Source organism: Choloepus didactylus, chromosome 13 (genome assembly GCF_015220235.1).
Source record: "Choloepus didactylus isolate mChoDid1 chromosome 13, mChoDid1.pri, whole genome shotgun sequence".
NCBI lineage: Eukaryota > Metazoa > Chordata > Mammalia > Pilosa > Megalonychidae > Choloepus > Choloepus didactylus.
Genome location: NC_051319.1, coordinates 68,666,901 through 68,687,799, shown reverse-complemented (window position 1 = coordinate 68,687,799; position 20,899 = coordinate 68,666,901). Strand labels below are relative to the sequence as shown.

General features: G+C 36.5%; 1 protein-coding gene across 1 annotated transcript in view; it reads left to right on the top strand.

Annotated features, from left to right (window-relative positions):
• The window catches only part of LOC119508493, a 152,628-nt gene that overhangs the window by 32,197 nt on the left and 99,532 nt on the right, over positions 1-20,899 (top strand). The window lies entirely within an intron of this gene.

Genomic DNA, 20,899 nt, shown 5'->3' with positions numbered 1-20,899 from the left:
GAAACAGATTTGTATACCTACAATCTTCCTATACTTTCCTCCTTAAGCCCTTTCTAATCAGAGTTTTGGCCCCCAATTTTCAACTGAAACTGCTCTTTTCAAGGTAATCGAAAGACCTCAAGGTCACTAAATCCAATGGTCAGAAACAGTTGCTATCCTCCTCCTTGAATATCTTTCTTTGCTTGGCTTCAAGGACTCCACACTTTTCTACTTTTTCTTTTATCTCTCGGATTGCTCCTTCTCAGTCACAGCTTGTTTGTTTCTTCTCACCTTTCCAACCTCTAAACGTTCAAGTTCCCAGGTCCTAGATTGCTTCTCTTTTCTATCTGTAGTCACCCCCTAGAATATTTCCTCCAGGCACAGAACTATAAATACTATTCATATGCTGCTCACACCTAAATATATATCTCCAGTCTTGAACTTTCCCTAACTTCTCCCTGGACATCTCCACTTGATTGCCAAATGGACACCCCAAATTAATGTGTTCAAAACCCTGCTCTCACATTTTCCCCCAAAAGTCTATCCTTCCCATAATCATTCACATCTCAATAATTAACAACTCTATCCTTCCATTTGCTCAGAATAAAAACTTTTCCATCATCCTTAAGTTGCTCTTTCACACTCTACAATCCAAAACTGTTCAGCAAATCCTGTAAGGTCTGCCTTCAAAATATATTCACCGTCCTAGTCCAAACTACCATCGTTCCTAATGAATTACTGCATTAGCCTCTTTGGTCTCCCTAGTTCTGTCCCCTTTACCAACCACTCCCAACAGAACACCTAAAGTGATCTTGTTAAAACACAAATTTTATCATGTTTCTCCCTTGCGCTAAGCCCCATAGCCTCCTATCTTAAAGTCAAAGCCAAGTCTTTACAATGGCCTCTGCCTTAGGTCTGGTTCTCCAGGAAACTGAGGAGATTTGCAAGTAGGAGGTTTATCAGGAAGTGCTCTCAGGAGCAACACCTGTAAGGAGGTGAGGAAAACAAAAAGGGGGCATAAAAGGAAGCGGACTGTGAGGTAGTTACAAACAGGCCCCTTCAGAGTTGGCCTGGATTGTGGCAAGGGTCTACCTCATGTTTTAACCCACTTATCAACCAGTCACTGGATGTGGGCTCTTCCCAGGGAGGGCATGAGGGTAGGAGAGGGGCAGGGGAAGTTTTCCAGGTGAATATTCAGTTATGAGCCATCTGCAGCCAACCCTTGCAGCTGGGGAAATGAAATGCCCTCGATCCCAAAGGCAGGATCTGAGAGGGGCAACCGTGGCATCCACACAATTTCCCTCTAATTCTATCTCCTACTGCTCCCTCCTAGGTCACTCCACTCCAGACATCTTGTCTCCATAGCACAAATGTCTGCCTTAGAGGGACCTTGCTACTCCCTTTCCCTGGAATGTGTGGCTTGTTCTCTTCACTTCCTTGTGTATTACTCCAAATTTGCCTTCTCAGTGAGCCCTCCTGTTCACTCTTCTAAACCCATCTTTGCTCCACAGCACACCTGATTTCCTGTAACATGTTCTACTTTTTCTTTTATATCACTTTTCAACCTTTGAATATCCTATACAATGTACTTATTCAATACTCAATAGAGGATTTTTATTTCCACTTAGAAATTATCTGTTCTAAGTAGAAAATTATTTTAAGATCAGAATCATCTGAACATGAATATCTTTAATTCATTTAATACATTTTCCCAAACCACAGAGTTAGACAAATACAGCTCTCAGAAGATACAGTAGTATCTCTAAGATTATAATAATCATCTCATTCCTGCTATAAAAAGTAAAAGAAAGGGAGGAATAACTGCAGATAAAGAATTAATCAAGGTCTTCAAACTTTTCTGGAAACCCAGGGAATTTATATGAGCCTTTTTTGTTATTTATCTAACATTACTGTCTGGAATATTAATATTATATCCTGAGATTTACAGTCTTATATGGTCAGGACATGTAAACACAAGTGTAGAGAAAGTGCCCTGGAAGAGGCTTTCTTTACATTTCTTGTACATCTATTATTGTAGAGCTTCACACTCAGGAATACCATTCACATTAAAATAACAGAAGACTATTTTAATAAAATGCTGTTCTTCACAGCCTTTTTCATGAAACACTAAGAAAAGGATAGTTATATTTATATACCATACTGAGATTAACAGGGGTATTGGAGCCTGTTCCAGATTGCTAAAGCTGCTGAAATGAAATACACCAGAAATGGATTGGCTTTTACAATGGAGGTTTATTAGGAAACAAATTTACAGTTCTAAGGCCTTAGAACTTTCACTAAAGAAGGGCCAATGGCATCTTGTGTTCCTCTGTCACACTGGAAGACACATAACCAAAATATGCTGGGCCTCTGGGTTTAGCTTCTGGTTTCTGTGGCTTTCTTCAGAATGTCTCCTCTTCTGTTTTAGCTCCCTCTTAGCTCCTATACATACTTGCTTGTTTCTCCCAGGACATTTCTCTGTAAGTGTTTGGGGTCGTCTCTCATCTTCTCTGGGGAAAACTCTGTGCTTCATTTCTTAGTTTAGTATTTCCAAACACCTTTCTGTCTGCATCTCCAAGCATCTGGGTCTGTGCTGGCTCTGTTAAGGACTCCAGTAAACTAATTCAGACCCATCTTGAATGAGTGGGATCACATCTCCATGGCAAAAACCTAATCAAAAGATCCCACCCACAATAGGTCTGCCCCCAAGAGTGGATTAAAAGAACGTAGTCTTTTATGGGGTACACAACAAATGCACACCAGCACAGAGCCTTAGCAAAGTTTCTCTGGTTTACCTGCCGTGCTTTGGCTCCCCTAGCCACCGTAGAGATGTTTGGTCCATGAGATGGAAAGCTCTGCTAGATTAAGTGGTGTCATATTAAGTCAATTCTTACAAGTTGGTGGGTAAAATAAATCCTCTACGCCAAACATGGTTTACAACTTCAAATTGTTTTCAATGAATAGTCGAACACTTGAGAGTTAGTCTGCTCTCAAGGTGACAAGTCAGCAGTCCTTTGAATTGTTAAAACCAGCATTTGAGTATAGTGGGACATCACTTTACCCCTTCTGTTGGATTTGTCTATTGATATTCAGTCCACTTTGCAAACCCTACTTTCTCTCTATTGCATTGCAGAGGCTGAAAGCTTGAGAAGTGTACTTCCCTGCTACTCTAGCCTGCATAGTTTCAGATGCATTTTTAGGGTCTATCACACAGATGCACTCACAAGATATTTGAAAGGCAATGAGGAGGCAGAAACCATTTTTTTTCTTTCTCTGGTAGCAGTAGAACGCAGAGTATGGACCTCCCAGATGTAACTTCCTAGTCTGTCTTCTATGTTCCCTTGACAGTTCAGCCGTCTCAGAGTTTCAAAGGATCACAAGATGAGTAGGAGTCTTCCGCATGTTCCTGACTATGGAGGCAGAAGTTCTTCAACTTTTAGTGATTATCTAAAAGTTAGTGGTAGTCCTCTGGCTTGCCCTTCTTTAACCCTTGTAATGATTATGTAGCCCATGATTCCTTGGATTAAATGTTCTGCTTGAAACACCTGGAGTGCTTTTTGGGTTCCTGTTTGAGTCATAACTGAAACATCCTTCTTAGGAAACAAACAGTAGAACTCAACTTTTTTACATAAGACATATAATAAATATGTAGCTTTAACTTTCATTTTATAGTAACAGATATGTTAATACGGTCTAAGCTTTTCCTTATCTATTTAAAAACAGAATTATTGGCTAGAGTAGGTTTTATATGCTCCTGTGTCAACAACTCTCATTCTTTCAATTTCCTATTAAACTCCCAACAAAAGACTACGGTTTCTACTTACTATTTTTTTAGCCAAGAGCAAATTAAAGAATATCAGGCTTGACCGAAGGATGAGAGAGGTATGGATGTCTAGATGAAAACCAGGGTCTCTTGCTAGAACAAAATGGTAAATACATTTCAAGATGCAAACAACAAATATTCACTACCATTTAACAAGCTAAAAATAAAAATAAAAATAAAAATCTTTGTGTCATATATTACATCAAAACAAATTTCAGCTAGATAAAAGATGTAAATATTAAAAGAAATGACCTATAAAAATACTAAAAGAAATTTAGTGACTATTTTTAAAACCCTTATTTGAGAAAACATTTTCAAAGTATGAAGCCAAAGACAGAAACCATTAAATAAGATTTAATGAAATTTAAATAGGAACACTTATGCTTTAAGAAGTATTCAAGTATATCAAAATTAGTACCCTCCAAGGTTTAATAATTGTTTATATTGTTCATTCCCTCTCTCTATCTTTATTATATCATTTCAAAGTAAATTAAAAATAACAAGATACTTCACTCTTAAATGCTTCAGCATGGATCATCAAAAAGTGGGAGTTATACTCTTACAAAAACCCCAATACCATTTATTATACCTAACAAAATTAACAAAAATTACCTAATATCGTTTAATACTTAGTTCATTTTCAAATTTCCTCCTTGAACCAAAAAATGTTTTAACTGTTTTTGTTCAGATCAGGGACAAATATTACATTTGATTGTCATTTCTCTTAATCCTTGAAAATCTAGAACTCTTAAGTCTTTAAAATCTAGAAGCCTCTCTTCCCACTTTTTTTCCCATGGTATTGATTTTTTTCCTAAGACAATGTTTAGTTGTCTGGTAGAAAATGCTTTCATTCTGGACTATCTGATTGTTTCTTCTGGTGTCATTTAACATGATTTAATATTACTAGGTTTTATTTTTTATAAAAAGGAATGAATTGAGACAGACATCCAGAGCTGTCCAATAGAACTGTCTATGATGATGAAAATGTTCTGTATCTGTGCTCTTCATTAAGATAGCGGCTAGTCACAAGGGCTATTTAGCACTTGAAGTATGGCTACTATAACTTAGAAATTAATTTTGATTTCTTTTTTTAATATAAAATGAACTTACTCAAAACTTACTCAAAACCTTTTACATATTCCCTAATAGCATTTTAGAATCTTATTCTGAAATTCCTTGTACATTTCCTGTTAAATCAATACCTAGGTAACATTTTATTATTGCCATGACAAATGGGATCTTTTCCTCTGTTTTACTATCTAATGGATTTGGGGTGATATTTGGATATTTATTGATTTTTGTTTATGAATTTTGTACCAGACACATTGTAATTTCTTTTGTTTGCAATTAAAGATTTATTGGTTTATCTAGATTGTCATTATGCAACCTAAATGTAATAAATGTTTTCCTTCTTCCTTGATATGTATTTTTTTTTCATTTTCTTATTAGAGAAGTTGTAGGTTTACAGGAAAATTATGTATAAAACATGAATTCCCATATACTATACCATTATTAACATCTTGCATGAGTATAATACATTTGCTGCAATTGATAATTGAATAATTTTACCATTAACTATAGTCTATTGTTTACATTAGGGTTCATGTTTATGTTGTGCAGCCCTATGGGTATATTTTTAAAATTTTATTCTAGTAACATAAATGCAACCTAAAATTTCTCCTGTTAACCACATTCAAATATATATTTCAGTACTGTTGTTACCTTCACAATGTCGTGCTACCTTCACCACCATTCATTACCAAAACTTTCTATACCCCAAATAGAAACTCTGTATAATTTAAGCACTAACTCCCTCTTCGCTACCACCACCCTGGCCCCTGGTAACCTATATTCTAGTTTCTGACTGTATGAATTTGCTTATTCTAATTATTTCATATCAGTGAGATCATACAATATTTGTCCTTTTGAGTCTGGCTTATTTCACTCAACATGTTGTCTTCCAGGTGCATCCATGTTGTCACATGTATTGCAACTCCATTCCTTTTCACAGATGAATAATATTCCATTGTGTGCATATATCACATTTTGTTTATTTATTCATCAGTGGATGGACTTTGGTTGCTTTAGGTTGCTTCCACCTTTTGGTTATTGTGAATAATGCCACTATGAACCTTGGTGTGAAAATAAGTCCCTGGTTTCAATTATTCTGGATATATACCTAGAAGAGGGATAGCCTGGTCATATGGAAATTCTATATTTAACTCTCTGAGGAACTGTCAAACATTCTCACCAACAATGAATAAGTGTTCCTATTTCTCCACAAACTCTCCAACACTTGCAACTTTCCATTTTTTAAAAATAGCCATTCTAATGGTATGAAATGCAATCCCCATCAAAATTCCAACTTTCTTTGCAGAAATGGAAATAAAAAATATCAAATTTATGTGGAAAGGTAAGGGGCTCTAAACAGCCAAAGCCTTCTTGAAAAAATAATGAAGTTGAAGTACTCACACTTCCCAACCATAAAACTTATTACAAAGCCACAGTCATCAAAACAGCACAGTACTGGCACAGGACAGACATATAGACCAATGGAATTGTGGTTTTGATTTGCATTTTCCTAATGGCTAATGATGTTGAGCATCTTTTCATGTCCTTTTTGGCTATTTGTGAATCTTCTTTAGAAAAATATCTATTTAAGTCTTTTGCCCAGTTTTAAATTGGATTGTCTGTGTTTTTGTTGTTGAGTTATAGAATTTCTTTATATATTCTGGACATTACATCCTCATTGGACATGTGGTTTCCAAATATTTTCTCCCTCTGTGTAGGTTGTCATTTTATTTTCTTGTTAAAGTCTTTTGACACAGAAAAGTTTTTAATTTTGATGAGGTCTCATTTCTCTGTTTTTTCTTTTGTTGCTTGTGCTTTTGGTATAAAGTTTAAGAAACTATTGTCTAACACAAAGTCCTGAAGATGCTTCTCCATGTTTTCTTCTAGGATTTTTATAGTCATGGTTCTTATATTTAGGTCTTTGATCCATTTTGAGTTTATTTTTGTGTATAATGTGAGGTAGGAGTCCTCCTTTATTCTTTTGCATGTGGACATCCAATTTTCCCAGCACCAATTTTTGGAGAGACTATTCTTTCCCAATTGAATGAACTTGGCACCCTTATCAAATATCAGTTGGCCATAAACTCTCAATTCAATTGCATTGATCTATATGTCTGTCCTTGTGCCAGTACTATGCTGTTTTGATTGCTATGGCTTTGTAATAAGTCTTAAGATAAGGAAGTATGAGTCCTCCAACTTTTCTTTTTCAAGACGGCTTTAGCTATTTGGGACCCCTCACCTTTCCATGTAAATTTGATGACTGGCTTTTCCATTTCTGCAAAATGGAATTTTGATTGGCATTGCATCAAATATGTAAATAGCTTTGGATAGAATTGACATCATATCAATATTTAGTCTTCCAATCCATGAACACAGAATGTCCTTCCATTTATTTAGGTCTTCTTTGATTTCTTTTAGGAATGTTTTATAGGTTTCTGTGTACAAGTCCTTCACATTCTTGGTTAGATTTATTCCTAGATATTTGATTCTTTGAGTTGTTACCATGAACAGAATTCTTTCCTTGATTTCTTCTTCTGATTGTTCATTGCTTATGTATATAAATACTACTGATTATTGGCTGTTGATCTTGTATACTGCCACTTTGCTGAATTCATTTATTAGCTTTAGAGCTTTGTTGTGTTTTTTTTTTCAGCATTTTCTGTATATAGGTTCATGTCATCTGCAAAAAGGGAAATTTGTACTTCTTCCTTTCCAATTTGGATGCCTTTTATTTCTTTTCTTTCCTAGTTGCTCTGGCTAAAACTTCCAGTAAAATGTTCAATAATAGTGGTGACAGTGGGCATCCTTGTCTTGTTCCTGATCGTAAAGGGAAAACTTTCAGTCTTTCATCAAGTATGGTGTTAGCTGTGGGTTTTTCGTACACACCCTTTATCATGCTGAGTAGGTTTCCTTTTATTCCTTGTTTTCTAAGTGTTTTTAACAAGAAGGGGAGCTGGATTTTGTCAAATGCCTTTTCTGCATCAATTGAGATGATCGGGTGTTTTTTACCCCTTCATTCTGTTATGTGATGTATTACATTAATTGATTTTCTTATTTTGAAGCACCCTTGCATACCAGGGATAAATCCCACTTGACAGTGGTGTTTGATTCTTTTAATGTGCTGTTGGATTCAATTTGCAAGTATTTTGTTGAGGATTTTTGCATCTATGTTGATAAGCGATATTAGCTGTAATTTTCTTTCCTTGTAGTATCTTTAACTAATTTCAGTATGGCCTCATAGAATGACTTAGGGTAACAATTTAATTTTAATCAATTTAAAATATAAATTTAAGTTTAAGTAGCTGCAAATGGCTAATGCCTACTGAATTGGCTAGCACAGCTTAAACAGTTATTTATATAACAAGAAAGTGAATATAAATTGCCTACATTCTGCCTGGTTCATAACGGGCACTTTATAAATGCTGGTGCCCCTCCTTTTCAAATATATTTTAAGGAATGTGTGTTATGTAGTATATTATTGTATGGATTCCAATGAAGCTGTATGTTTGACCTTACAGTGTGATAAAGACCTTTTTGTTACACTATTCATCCCTTAGGATGAACAACAGGTAAGTATAGGCCATCGATTTTCTAACTTCATGATCAGCAGCAATTGCTATAGTTATCTGGGTATATTCATTAGCCATAGGAAAAAATAGCAGAAATAGTACAATTATTCTGTAGACTATTTGTATAACATACATAAGTCTTAAGAGTTAGAATTCATATCTTATGAAATATCTAGCCTTGCACTTTTCACTTAAGATTTCTTTTGACTGAGTGAGGACAATGAGATTCAATACCAGCACTTTTATTAAAACTTAGAAAGAGGATCTCTTTCTCCATGGAATTGAAGCTAGAAAGATTTTAAGCTAAAGCTCCTGAGTATCTGCAGGATAGTGAGTGCAACACAGGAAAGTAAAGTACAGGTACAAAGAAAGAAAAGGTACAGAGATAGAGAAAGAGACAGATACAGAGATAGAGAGAAAGAGAGAGAGAGAGATCTACTTGCTTGTCCCCTGGATCCAGCCAAGCCTGAAGAAAAGGAGATATTGATCGAGGAGGAGCATGTCTCTATTTTTCAGCTTTATAAGCCAATAAATTCCATTTTTTCCTAAGTCAATTTAAATTATGTTTCTGCCTTTTGCACCCAAAAGACTGCTGTCAAAACATGTAACAACAGAAAGAATATAGAATTTGGAATCAGACAGGCTACATTCTAACATATAACTGATTTTAGTTTTCACATCTCAAAATGAAGATAATAATGCCTTCCTCTTAGGTCTGTCATGAAGTCATCTGGGCATAACTTAAAAAAGGAGAAAGATATTTTCTACAACTGGAAGAGGAATGTTCCCCACCTAGTTTCCTAAGAGAATCAGTGCAGGGAGCAATATTTGTCTTTGGGTCTATCTTTTTTGGTTTCTGTCATCAATGTAATAGGGAGTTAATCTTGTGCAGGCTGCAGTTACAGAGTTTGATTCTTTTTGCATTCTCAAATGTAACCATGTGAAGGATCTCCTCTATGGACCAAAGACTAACTCATCTTTTATGATCATACTGGATTTGAGTTAAGTAGCTTGATAATCAGACAGAATATAATTGGCTAATCATTTACAGGCTTATGTAGGCTAAAAATCAATGCTGTAAAATACAGTAAGCATGTTTATGCCAGTCTAAATCCCTGCATTAACAAAGGTGAACAGATTATACAATTCAAATGCATTTTCAAGAGAATATCTCTGTCATAGAGGATTAGAAATATGTTTAAGCTAAATTTAGAATTCAGGAAAAGCAATCCTACAGCTTACTTTCCATTATTTTTTTTTCCTGCAACTGAGCTCTTAAGCTGAATAAATTTAAGTCTCCAAGATGTTTAAACAGTTCAGTCTACATTAGAATGCTAGGGTTTATTACAAAATATGGTTGTAAAATCGTTGCCAAGTTACCCCTAATACCTGCTTAATCACAAACTGGAAATATCTAGCACAGGCATGAATGTTTGACTTACCATTAATTTTGACTCCTTGTCTATAATTATTTGTCTCCCCCTAGAGAATCCCTCTCTTTTGCCCCAAGTTTTATCCCTATCTTTGGAGCATCTCATCACATTCACAAAACCATCTTCCTGATCTGTCAGACCAAGCACCACTTCCTATTATCTAATGGTCTATCTAAAATCATTTCTGATACCTTTAAGCTTTTCTTTCATTTTTTTAAAATCTTACCATAGTATATTCATTAAAAATTGTTTCAAAATTAAGAAAAGCAGTACATCTTTAAAAGTAGACAACACTTGGTACTGCATATATTTGGTATATAAAAGGAATTTTTATATCATCTCCATTTACACCCCATCAATAGCATGACCATGTGTGGCAGAATAAAACTATAAAGTACTGACATTGTTTAAAAAGATGGTGGATTAAGAGAGACATGAAAAACACTAGAAAAAGGAAACAAAGCACTCCAGTGTGCAACTGGCTGGACAGGGACTTCTACACCATATAGTGTGTACATAGCTGGAGAAGCCAAGAGAGTGTGTTTAGAATGGGTGAGTATTCATCATGGAACTCCGCAGGAGAATGGGCAGTTGGAGCTGGCTGATGAGCACATAGGGGAGCAGCCTTCCTCGCCTTGCACCCTTCTCAGAAGTTGGCTGGCATGATAACCCTTCACAGCCCTGCAGCCAAGAGCTCCTGTGTTGGGGACTAGTGATTGGAGCAGGCAGATGAGCACAGAAGGGGGCAGCTTTTCACACCTCATGCAGCCATCTCAGCAGTTGGCTGGGGAGATAACCCATCAAGCCCCATGACCAAGAGGTCCCATGAGGGAACTTGGGATTCGGCAGACTTGTGCAGCTTCCACTCTTCCTACAATGAAGCCCACTGTGTGCACAGCCAAGAGGCGAGGGCACCACACAAAGTGCCAGGAGCCCCTCCCCAACCCTAGGAACTTTCAGGCAGACAGCAGACAGAGACTGTGGGTCATTTGACCTGGAAGATGAGATGCACAGCTCTACATTCCCAGAGTACCCCCCTGCAGCCCCAGGACCTGCTGGGACCATTGTGTCCTGGAGCAAACTCCCTGCCAAACTGTATGGGGCATGCCCCCCCCACAGGGCTGGCAGTCCCCAGTACACATGGAAATTGGTGCACTGATTGGATTTCCACCTAGATTGGACTCCACTCAGTGCATAGACGAAGTTGGTGGAGAACTGGCTTGAGGATAAGAGGTGGTTCAAGAATGCCATCTTCTTATAGGACAGGGAAAGTGTACCTCACCAAGCTGTAGTTCTGCCAAATAACAGATAAATGTCCAAATAATCCTGCATATCCTAAAAAAAACCCTATCAAGATAAGCAAATGCCAAGAAGCCAAAAAATACAACAGAAAATTATAAAGCATATGAAGAAACCAGAAGATATGGACAACCCAAACATCCAAATTAAAAAGCCAGAGGAAACACAGAAATGTGGAGCAATTAATCAAAGAAGTATACACAAATCTCCAAAACAACTTCAATGTGATGGCTAAGGATATAAAGGACATCAAGAAGACCCTAGAAGAGCATAAAGAAGAATTTGAAGGAGTAAATTTAAAAATAGCAGGTCTTATGGAAATAAAAGACACTGTTGATCAAATTAAAAATATTCTTGAGACACACAACAGCAGATCTGAAGAGGCATAGGAAAGAATTAGTGAACTAGAAGACAAGGTGATGTAATGTGAAAGCACAAAAGAACAAATGGTGAAAAAAAAATGAAACAGATCTCAGGAAATGATGGACAACGTGAAGCGCACAAGTATAAGAATCAATGGTGTGGGCAGAGAATAAAAAATATATTTACAGCCCCCCCCCCCAAGGAGCTGGGGGAAGGTGCAGAAGTGTTGGACTTCCTCACCTGGATTGGTGTTGATGTTGTCACAAACATTGGGACTGGTGGTTTGATGTGCCGAGCCCTCAATCATGGGACTTGCCCTTATGAAGTGCATTACTGCAAAGGAGAGGCTAAATTTGCATATAATTGTGCTTAAGAGTCTCCCCCTGAGTACCTCTTTGTTGCTCAGATGTGGCCCTCTCTATCTCTAACTGAGCCACCTCGGCAGGTGAACTCACTGCCCTCCCCCAATGTGGGACTCAACTCCCAGGGGTGTAAATCTCCCTGGCAACACAGGGTATGTCTCCTGGGGATGAATCTGGACCCAGCATCATAGGATTGAGAATATCTTCTTGACCAAAAGGGGGATGCAAAATGAGACGAAATAGTTTCAGTGGCTGAGTGATTTCAAATGGAGTTGGGAGGTCATTCTGGTGGACATTCTTATGCACCATATAGATAACATCTCTTAGGTTTTAATGTATTGGAATAGCTAGAAGTAAATACCTGAAACTACCAAACTCCAACCCAGTAGCCTGGACTCCTGAAGACGATTATATAATAATATAGATTACAAGGGGTGACTGTGTGATTGTGAAAACCTTGTGGATCACACTCCCTTTATCTAGTGTATGTATGGATGAGTAGAAAAATGGGGATAAAAACTAAATGACAATAGGGTGGGATGGGGGGGATGGTTTGGGTGGTGTTTTTTTTTCACTTTATTTTTTATTCTTATTCTGATTCTTTCTTTGTGAAGGAAAATGTACAGAAATAGATTGTGGTGATGAATGCATAACTATATGATCATACTGTGAACAGTTGATTGTATACCATGGATGATTGTATGGTATGTGAATATATTTCAATAAAACTGAATTCAAAAAAAAAAAAAATCAGTGGTGTTCCAGAAGATGAAGAGAAAAGGGTTAGGAAGAGTATTTAAAGACATTTTTGGGGAAAACTTCCTAACCCTTCTAAATGACATAAATATGCAAATAAAAGATATGCAATGAACTCCAAATAGAATAAATCCAAATAAACCCACTCTGAGATATATTCTGATCAGATTGTCAAATGCTGAAGAGAAGGAGAAAGTTCTGAAAGCAGCAAGAGAGCAGCCATTCACTACATACAAGGGAAACAACATAAGAATAAGTACTGACTACTAAGAAGGCACCATAGAGGCAAGAATGCAAAATATGATATATTTAAAATTCTGAAAGAGAAAAATTGCCATCCAAGAATTCTTTATCCAGCAAAGCTCTCCTTCAAAATTATGGGAAAGCTTAAAATCTTCACAGACAAAAAATGCTGAGAGAATTTGTTCAAGACACCTGCCCTACTAAAGGACAATATTGATGTGTTTTGAAACTTCAACTTTGTGTGAGACCCAGGAAAAAGGTGTTTCATTGGTGCACTGAAAATAAAGTTTCAGTGGCTGAGAGATTTCAAATGGAGTCCAGAGGTCACTCTGGAGGGCATTCGTATGTTCTATATAGATATTCCTCTTTAGTTTTTAGTGTATTGGAATAGCTAGAAGGAAACACCTGAAACTATTGAACTGCAACCCAGTAGCCTTGATTCTTAAAGGCTTTTGCATAACTATGTCACTTACATGGTGTGACTGTGTGATTGTGAAAACCTGGTGGCTCAAACTCCCTTTATCCAATGTATGGACAGATGAGTGGAAAAATGGGGACAAAAACTAAATGAAAAATAGGATGGGATGTGGGGATAGAAAGTTTTAGGTGTTCTTTTTTTGCTTTTATTTTATTTATTTTGGAACAAGGAAAATGTTCAAAAATTGATTCTGGTAATTAATGTACAACTATGGTACTGTGAATGACTGTACACTGTGGATGACTGTAGGATAGGAGAATATATCAATAAAACTGTATTTAAAGAGAGAGAGAGAGAGAGAGAGAGAGAGAGAGAGAGAGAGAGACCTGTCCTTCAAGAAATACTAAAGGGGACTATCGGTTGAGAAAAAAAAGACAGGAGAGAGAGGCCTGGAGAAGGGCAAAGAAATGAAGAGTATTAGTAAGGGTAACTTAAAGAAATAAAGAAAGAGGGAAGAAATAGATCTGACAACTAAAAACCAAAGGATAAGATGGCTGATGCAAGAACTGCCTTCACACCTTGTGGATCACACCCCCTTTATCTAGTGTATGGATGAGTAGAGGAATGGGGATCAAAACTAAAGGACAAATGGGGTGGGATGGGGGGATGATTTGGGTGTTCTTTTTTCACTTTTATTTTTTATTCTTGTTCTGGTTCTTTCTGATGTAAGGAAAATGTTCAGAGATAGATTGTGGTGATGAACGCATAACGATGTTATCATACTGTGGACAGTGGATTGTATATCATGGATGATTGTATGGTGTGTGAATGTATTTCAATAAAACTGAATTTAATAAAAAAAAAACTGCCTTCACAGTAATAACATTGAATATGAATGAATTAAACTGTCCAATTAAAAGATATAGATTAGCAGAATGGATCTAAAAATATGAACCATCAATATGCTGTTCACAAGAGACTCATCTGAGACCCAGCAACATAAAGAGATTGAAAGTGAAAGGATGGAAAAAAATATTCCACACAAACTACAGCCAAAGAAAGCAGGGTAGCAATACTAATTTCAGATAAAATAGACTTTAAATGCAAGGATGTCATGAGAGACAAAGGGGACAATATATACTAATAAAAGGGACAATTCGTCAAGAAGAAGTAACAGTCATAAACGTTTATGCACCCAATTAAGGTGCTCCAAAGTACATGAGACAAACATTGTCAAAACTGAAGGAAGTAACAGATGTTTCCACAATACACCACTCTCTTATAGATAGAATAACCAGACAGAGGACCAATTAAATGAGAACCTAAATGATATGGTAAACAAATTAGGCTTAACAGACATATATAGACTGTTAATCCCAAATTACCAGGATATACATCCTTCTCTAGTGCTCATGGAACATTATCCAGGATAGATCAAATTCTGGGGCACAAAACAAGCCTCAATAAATTTAAAAAGATTGAAATTATTCAAAGCACATTCTCTGACCAAAATGAAATGCAACTAGAAGTCAATAACCATCAAAGATCCAGAACATTTTACAAATATCTGGAGGTTAAACAACACACTCCTAAATAATCAGTGGGTGAAAGGAGAAATTGCTAAATATCTAGAGATGAATGAAAACAAGAACACAACATATCAAAACCTATGGGATGCAGCAAAGGCGGTGTTGAGGGGGTAATTTATAGCTCGAAGTGCATACATTAAAAAAGGAAGACAGAGCTAAAATCAAAGAACTAATGGAACAACTGAAGAAGCTAGAGAATAATCAGCAAACTAACCCTAGAGCAAGTATAAGAAAATAAATAACAAGCATTAAAGAAGAAATAAATGATCTGGAGGAAAACAACAACAACAAAAAACAATATAGAGAATAAATAAAACCAAAAGTTGGTTCTTTGAAAAGATCAAGAAGATTGACAAGCCCTCAGCTAAACTGACAAAGTAAAAAAGAGAGAAGACCTAAATAAACAAAGTCATAAATGGGGAGGGGGGTGTTACTGTGTATCCCAAATAAATTTTTAAAAATCATAAGAAGATACTATGAACAACTGTATGCCAACAAACTAGACAATTTAGAGGAAACGGATAATTTCCTGGCAATACATGAACAACCTAGACTGACCAAGAAGAAATAGAATATCTCAACAAACCAATCACAAGTACAGAGATCCAATCAGTGATCAAAAAGCTTCCTATTAATAAAAGTCCAGGGCCAGGTGACTTCAAAGGGGAGTTTTACCAAAATTCCAAAAAGAAATGACACCATTCATTCTCAAATTCTTTCAAAAAATTGAAGAAAATGGAACATCACCTAACTCATTCTGTGAAGCCAATATCACTTTAATACCAAAACCAGAAAAAGATGTTATAGGAAAGGAAAAATACTGGCCAATCTCCCTAATGAATATAGGTGCAAAAATTCTCAACAAAATACTTCCAAATCGAATCCAAAGACACATTAAAAAAATCATACACAATGACCAAGGGGGATTCATCCCAGGCATGCAAGCGTGGTTCAACATAAGAAAATCAATCAATGTAATACAACACATTAATAAATCAATGGAAAAAATCAAATAGTCATCTCAACAGATGCTGAAAAAGCATTCAACAAACTTCAGCATCCTTTTTTGATAAAAATACTTCAAAAAGTAGGAATTAAAGGAAACCTCCTCAATATGATAAAGGGCATATATGAAAAACCCACAGCCAGCATAGTACTCAAAAGTGAGAGACTGAAAGCCTTCCCCCTAAGATCAGGAATGAGAAAAGGATGCCTGCTGTCACCACTGTTATTCAACTTTGTGCTAGAAGTTCTAGCCTGAGCAATCTGGCAAGACAAAGACATCAAAGGCATCCAAATTGAAAAGGAAGAAGTAAAACTGTCATTATTTGCAGATGATATAATCATATTTGGAAAATCCTGAGAAATTGATGACACAGCTACTTAGCTAATAAACAAATTCAGCAAAGTGGCAGGATACAAGATGAATGTGCAAAAGTCAGTAATGTTCCTATACACTAGAAATGACCTAACTGAAGAGACCAAGAAAAAGATTCCATTCACAATAGCAACTAAAAAAATCAAGTACCTAGGAATAATCTTAACCAAGGATGTAAAAGACTTCTACACAGAAAATTACATAACTTTACTAAAAGAAATAAAAGTGGACCTAAAGAGATGGAAAGATATTTCATGTTCATGGAGAAGAAGGCTAAACATCATTAAGATGTCAATCCTACCCAGACTGATCTATAGATTCAATGCAATTCCAACTGAAATTCCAATGACCTACTTTGCAGACTTGGAAAGGCTAGTTATCAAATTTATCTGGAAGGGAAAGGGGCCTTGAATCACTAAAAACATCCTGAAAAAGAAAAACAAAGTAGAAGAACTTACATTTCCTGACTTGGAAGACTACTCTAAAGCCACAGTGGCCAAAACAGCATGGTATTGGCACAAGGACAGATGTATTGATCAATGGAACCAAATTAAGAATTCAAAAATAGACCCCCAGAACTATGGTTGACTGATTTTTTAATAAGGCCCCCAAATCAACTGAACTTCAGAACACTCTCTTCAACAAATGGGGCTGGGAGAACTAGATATCCATATCCAAAAGAATGAAAGAGGACCCCTACCTCACACCCTACACAAAAGTTAACTCAGAGTGGATCAAAGGCCTCAAAATGAGAGACAGTACCATAAAACTCCTAGAAGATAATGTAGGGAAACATCTTCAAGACCTAGTATTAGGAGGTATCTTCTTAAACCTTATACCCAAAGCATAGTCAAGATAAGAAAAATTAGATAAATGGGGACTCCTCAAAATCAAACCTTCTGTACCTCAAAGGAATTTGTCAAAAAGGTGAACAGGCAGCCAATGCAATGGGAGAAAATATTTGGAAGCCATATATCTGATAAGAGACTGATATCTTGCATATATAAAGAAATCCTACAACTCAACAACTATAGTACAAACAGCCTAATTATAAAATGGGCAAAAGATATGAAAAGACATTTCTCTAAAGAGGAAATACAAATGGCTAAAAAAATACATGAAAAAAATGTTCGTCTTCACTAGCTACTAGGGAGATGCAAATCAAGACCACAATGAGAAATCATCTCACTCCAATAATGGCTCCCATTAAACAAACAGGAAACTACAAATGCTGGAGAGGATGTGAAGAAATTGGAACTCTTATTCATTGCTGGTGGGACTGTATACTGGTATAGCCAGTGGAAGACAGTTTGGTTGTTCCTCAGAAAACTAGATATCAAGTTACCCTACAATCTGGCAATTTCACTTCTCAGTATATACCCAGAAGATCTGAAAGCAGTGACATGAACAAACATTTGCATACAGATGTTCATAGCAGCATTGTTCACAATTGCCAAGAGATGGAAACAATTCAACACAACAGATAAGTGGTTAACCAAAATGTGGTACATACATATGATGGAATACTACACAGCAGTATGAAGGAATGAGGTCTTTAAACATATGACAACAAGGATGAACCTTGAAGACATAAATGCTGAGTGAAGTAAGCCAGACACAAAAGGAGAGATAATGTATGTTACTACTAATGTGAACTCCATGAAAAATGTAAAATGAGAGTCTTATAATGTTGAATATTGGGGACCTAGAGATAAACAGAAGCTAGTGAAGGTGGAATGATAGTCTAATATGTACTGATATGATAATGAGGGTGAACTTTTGGTATAGGAATGGGCAAATGTGATCATGGCTCATTAATGGGACTATAAGTATTAGTGACACATGGAAGGTGAACATGTTCATATATGGTATTAAGGCATGTAACCGACAGAGTAGCACTACAAACATAAATAAGTGTTAGCATGATATAAGGTATGACACTGGTACAAAGAGTAAAGAACAGAGAGGTATTTGGAAAAACTACCCATTCCATATTACAGACTATATTTAATAGGAATATCTTATCACACTACACTAATACAAGGGATGAATAAATTAGTGCCTGATAAGAGCTCTGGGATGTTTTCTGTTATGATGATTGTTTAAAGTTGAGACTGATGATGAATTCTACAACTAAGTGATGATAATGTGAGAAAGTGACCGTTTATCTTGAGACAGAATAATATGTGACATTAGGAACCCACTACTTAATAAATCAGGCCTTTCACTTGAGGCTTGCTCTTGTGAAACTTAGGGTTGTTCATGGTAGGATCAGCCTTCCTATAATTATCCTTAAGTGGCACCTCCAGAGAACCTCTTTTGTTGCTCAGATGTGGCCTTTCTGTCTCTAAGCCCAACTCAGCCAATAAATTCATTAACCTCCCCTCCACATGGGACATGACTTCCAGGGGAATGAATCTCCCTGGAGAAGTGGAACACAACTCGCAGGAATGAGCCTGGCCCTGGCAGCAAGGGATTGAAAATGCCTACTTGACCAAAAGGGGGAAAAGAAAGGTAACAAAATAAGGTTACAGTGGCCAAGAGATCTTGAGTCAAGAGGCTATCCTGGAGGTTTCTCTTATGCAAGCTCCAGCTAGATATCACAAATGGCCATAGTATGCCATGCCTTTACCAACAGTTGTCCCAGAATACCTAGGTACCTATCTGAGATTCTGTAAAAGATTCACTCACTAAGTTTTATCTCTCAGAAACTTAAATCCACAAGAGTGTTCCTATGCCAGACAAATCCTAAAACCCAGAGGCAACAGCCTCTTTAACAACAATCAGATGCAGCCCCTTTCCCCATACTGTTGACACCCCTTTTCAATATGAACAAGTTAGGGTAGTCACTGCCTAGATACCCCTGTAGATGGAGAAAGAGATTAAATGAGAGGAAGGAGTAGCAACAGACAAGATAGGATTTAACAAAGGATTACGAATACTGAAATTCTATATAAATATTTAGATGCTAGGTTATTAGAATAGCTAGAAGGAAATAACTGTATGGTGGACTGTAACCTATAATATTCTTTGAACTTTGCTTTATAGCTATTCATTGAATTGGGCTTTGAAAGTTTTCACCCTTCTATATATAGCCCATATTTTACAATAAGGAAAGAACTGAAACTGTGGAACTGTAACCCATAACAATTTTTGAAATTACATATATAACTGCCTGTTGATCTGTATATCAAAAGTTAACACCTTTCTGTATGTATGTTATATTTTATAATGTTGGAAATAGCTGAAGTTGTGTAACTGTAACCCATGACATTCTTTGAAATTTTTTCTCTAACTACTTGTTAAATTGCACTTTGGAAGTTATCAGTTTTATGTATATATGTTTAAGTTCACAACAAAAAATGCATTTTAAAAAATTATTAATTGGTGCAAATTTTTCTCCATTTCTACCAAAGTCCTCCTTTTTCAGCTCAGACATTTTTTTAGGGACCAACTCTAAGAGAGGAGATACATGGGGTTAGAGAACAAAAGCATGTGAAACAAATATCTGGAAAGATTTGGACCCAGTGTTTCTTAGGTTTGATTTTAGAATTCCCAGGAATGAGAAAGATGGAGAGAACAAAGAGGAAAGAAATAGAATAAAGAGAGTTGGGACCTTGAATCATGTATCCCTCCCAAGATTTGGGAGTGTTAAGATAATCCTAGAAAAATTTCAGATCTCTGAGTAAAGGTAAACTTGTGGTCTGCTTTCTGCCTAGACATCTAGGAGACAGCTAATCCCCAGAGAAACCTGATGTTTATGTTGGTTGTGTATTGGATATCACAGGGGCTAGAAACCTGGAAACTACATTTCACCATCTCCCTTGCCAGTAGAGTTTTGGTTCCAGATCTGCCAGTGGAAAGGACTTGCATAAAATAAAAGGAAAGTGCTGGGACAACTGCATATCTGTATGCAAAAGAATGAATTTGAACCCCCATTTCACACCATATACAAAAATTAACCCAAAATGCATCAAGGACTTAAGTGTAAGAGTTAAAACTATGAAACTCTTGGAAGTTTTATAAACATAGATGAAAATCTTCATAATGTTGGATTAGGTAATAATTTCTTAGATATGACACAAAAGAACAAGTGACAAAAGAAAAAAATCAACTGGACATAATCAAAATTAAAACTTTGTCAGCTTCAAAAGATACTATCAAGTGAAAGATAACCTGCAGAATGAGAGAAAATATTTGGAAATCATATATCTGAGAAGGAACTTATGTTTAAAATATATAAAACAATAATTATAATAATACCGTGCAATGCATTGATTTAAACAATGGGAATTTATTAACTCACAGTTTTGAGACTAGAGAAAAGTCCAAATCAAGGCATCATCAAGGTAATGCTTTCTTCCCAGAGAGTGGTGTACTGGGGCTGGCTGCTGGGGATCCATAGTCCTTGGCTTCTCTGTCACATGGCCATGCACATGGCGGCCTCTCCTGGCCTCTCCATTCTCTTCCGGGTCCCAAGGAATTTCAGCTATTTGCTTCCTGTGGCTTTCTCTCCATCTGTCTGAATTTCATTCTGCTTATAAAGACTCCAGCAATAGGATTAAAATCCATCCTGACTGACATGGGCCAAGCACTAACTGAAGTAACCTCATCAA